At 38.9% G+C, this 3,255-nt stretch overlaps 1 pseudogene; it reads right to left on the bottom strand.

The window, feature by feature from the left end:
* Positions 1-1,348: 1,348 nt before the first annotated feature.
* LOC101040635 (parafibromin pseudogene) lies at positions 1,349-3,021 on the bottom strand (annotated as a pseudogene).
* Positions 3,022-3,255: the final 234 nt, after the last annotated feature.

Here is a 3,255-nt window from a genome sequence, read left to right as displayed (position 1 = left end):
GTCTTCCTTTCCTGCAGAAGCATGAAACACCATCACAGAATTTCTAGACTCCCCTGAGGCTGATATCATCTACTAACTACTACTATCAGTTTTATAATAAATTGGGAATCACATGGTATGAGATTAGCTCATCTTCCAAGCACTATGGTGATGGTACTTCCATACATACCCCGAAAAACCTCTTGCACTCAACCTACCTATACATTCAATATAATTAAAATGAACATTTCTGGAGAAGTTTTGTAGAATTTGATTTAAAATTGTTGATGTAAGAGTTAATGCCCACAGGTATATAAAAGAGTTTTGAAACAAGAAAAAGGATATTTTCTTTATCAGATATTAAGACACACTGCAAGGATATAATAAGAAGAATGTCATGATATTTGTGTGTGACCAGAAAACTAGGACAGTGTAACAAAAGTCTATAAAATTGTCCTGTTAATATAGGGAAACTGTTTGTGATTGGTATGTCTTAATAAATTTGTAAAGAAAGAATGGTTTGTCCAAGAAATGGGATTGAGAAACCGGCTGCTATCTGCAGAAAAATAAAGCTTTTCTGGACCTCACAACGTGTAACTGTGAACATTAAATGGATCCAAGATGTCAATGTGAAAGGCCAAACAATTTAAATAGAAAAAAGATGCAACTTTTATTAACATAATGTGAAGAAGTATTTTTACTTAACTCCCTCAAGAATGAAATAGATTTGCTCATATTTATCTATGGTGAAGGGAACACCAGCTAATTCAAGAGATGAATTACTGACTGGGAGAGGATGACTGAAACGAAGAGATCAGAAACTAAAATATATAGGAAAATCTTGTCCATTAATAAAAAAGAAGACAGTAAACTAGAAGGAAAATGTTCAAAAGATATAAATATTTATCAGAAAGATTTTCTGATGGCTAATCTGTTTATGAGAAAATGTTAAACTTCACTAATAATCAAATAATTAAATGTAAACGTTAGTGTGGTTAGTGAGGGGAGGAGAGTACACAGGGAAAACTAATGATGAGGGGCAAACAACTAAATGTGAGTGAAAGAGCCTTGTATAGATGATAATATCGTCGCAGGAGATGAATGGTGCACTTACTTCTGCCCCTTAAATGATGGTAACTCATGTATAGATAGTGTATATATGTACACATGTGACATTCACATATGTATATATGTATGGTTCATAATGTTAAATATTTGTGCAAAAAATTAATTACTTATGTTTATTTCTTTATTTGTTTATTGTTTCTTTTTTTTTATAACCTGCATTTATTTTCTAAAGAAACAAATTTTAAGTAATGCTAATTTAACCAATGGAGAAAAAACTTCTATCAAAATATACAATTTCCATTACAGACTAGAAGCCTAATATTAAAAAAATAGTTGTAAGCCAAAAAGTTTGCTTAGATGGATGACAGGCATCATCTCCTTGAAGCACAAAGCATCAAATAAGGTTTTAGAAAAGATCAATCTGTGACCTTCTTCATCTTTAAGTTCTTGATAAATTCATAAAGCTTGAGTCTCAATTTCCAGAAACAGAGGAGCCAAATAATTCAGAATCTCAAGTGGGATTTATGCTTTACCATGTACCTGTCCAATGTTTCCCAAAATCGTAAGAACACTGGTCTATCCAAATGATGTTTGTGATAGCTAAGTTCTAATACTGTTACATCCCATTTCTGAACATTCGGATCCAGACGAACTTCATCATACTTCAGATGGAAGGCTTTAATTTTAGCAAATATATCAACTGGTGATCCATCAGGCAAAAGCCGTGGCCAACCTTTGAACTGCCATGCAGGACCTTGCACAAAAACAGCTACAACACGGTCCCAGTCTTGAGGCATAAGTTTAAGGGGCTGGTCTACTACCCTATAAGGTACTGTGACACTAATTGCAGTGCCCCCTGGTTGGATCTGGTCTTTTCTTGTTTGTATTAGAGTTTCATTTTCTCGTTGACAACCTTGTTTCTTCTTTTCATCTGATGGGACAAACTTCAGGTCCTGTAGAAGGTCTTTTGCATTAAGCATGGTTATTAAAGAGGTGGTAGCTGCAGGAATTATAATAATGGGTGTTCGAGATCCTTTCTTCTGATTTGGGGGTGGTCTTGCTTGAGAAACTGGTCTTGGTACGGGCTGCGCTGCAGGAGTCTGAGTCTTCCGGGCAGATGCACCCTCCGTTACAGATTTCAGTGTCATACCATGGTAGGTTCCCATAGTGTCAATTTTGAAGCCTTCCGTTTCTTCTTTTCCTTTGAATCTTTCCTGATCATATCTGTTATAGGCAGCTGGGATAGGCTGTTTGGTACGCAAAGTGGGATCCACAGGTGCTGCATTTGGGGCTGGTCGCTGTTCAGGTGCACGCCCTTCTTCTCTGGCTTTTACAGATTGAAGAATTGCAAAAATGTTCTTGGAAAAATTCTTTCCTGTGCTTTGTAAGATAGTTGTTCGTGTCCTCCATACTCTCTCTCTGCTGACAATATCTCGGGTCACATCTACCTCAGCATCCACAAAACTCCTCTGTTTAAGGGCAGTTATGTCATCATCTAGATCAGTCTTGATAGTAGATCTTTTCTTAGCCATAATTTTGGCTTTGATTGCAGCAATTTTTTCCACTGACATAGCTTCAGACAAAGACCTGATTTGTTCGGTCTGTACAATCCCTTCTTTGTGACCCTCCAAACGAGCAGCCAATCTCTCTTTATCAAGGCGCACACACTCTTCATCCTCAATTCGTGGTTTCTTTGCTTCAGCTAAAACTTCATCCGCAGCCCGTTTGACTTGAGTAGATCGCTGAAGACCTATTTCTAAGGGAGCGCTTCTGTCTATACTTGCCGATGTTGACGCTTCCCCATTGAGATATCCAAGTAGATCTTTTCGGTCAGGTCTTCTCACCACAGGAATATTTTCAGTAGCTGCACGTCGGACATAAACTCGTCCCCCTTCACCACGATCTCCTTCTTCTGGATGTTGTACTGCCGCAGGACGCTGAGCACGTCCGCCGTCTTCCGGGCCCTCGCCCCCGCCGGCCGGGCCGCCGCCGCCGCCGCGCCTGCCCGCTTCTTCCCCCGCCGCCTCGCGCTCTCTCTCCTCCTCCTTCCCCGCCGCGACTAACCAGCAGCGGCGGCGCCAACCTGTTTATTGTTTCTTGAGTGACTTACTGATTAGCTTTTTTTTTTTTTTAACTTTTCTTGAGTTTTAATCTCTGAGTAGTAAGATTATATAAACAGTAATTTGTTTATTTATTTTCCCATCAATT

Source organism: Saimiri boliviensis, chromosome 5 (assembly GCF_048565385.1).
Source record: "Saimiri boliviensis isolate mSaiBol1 chromosome 5, mSaiBol1.pri, whole genome shotgun sequence".
Classification (NCBI taxonomy): domain Eukaryota; kingdom Metazoa; phylum Chordata; class Mammalia; order Primates; family Cebidae; genus Saimiri; species Saimiri boliviensis.
Note: the sequence above shows the minus strand (reverse complement) of the source record. Positions and strands in the feature narration are given on the sequence as shown.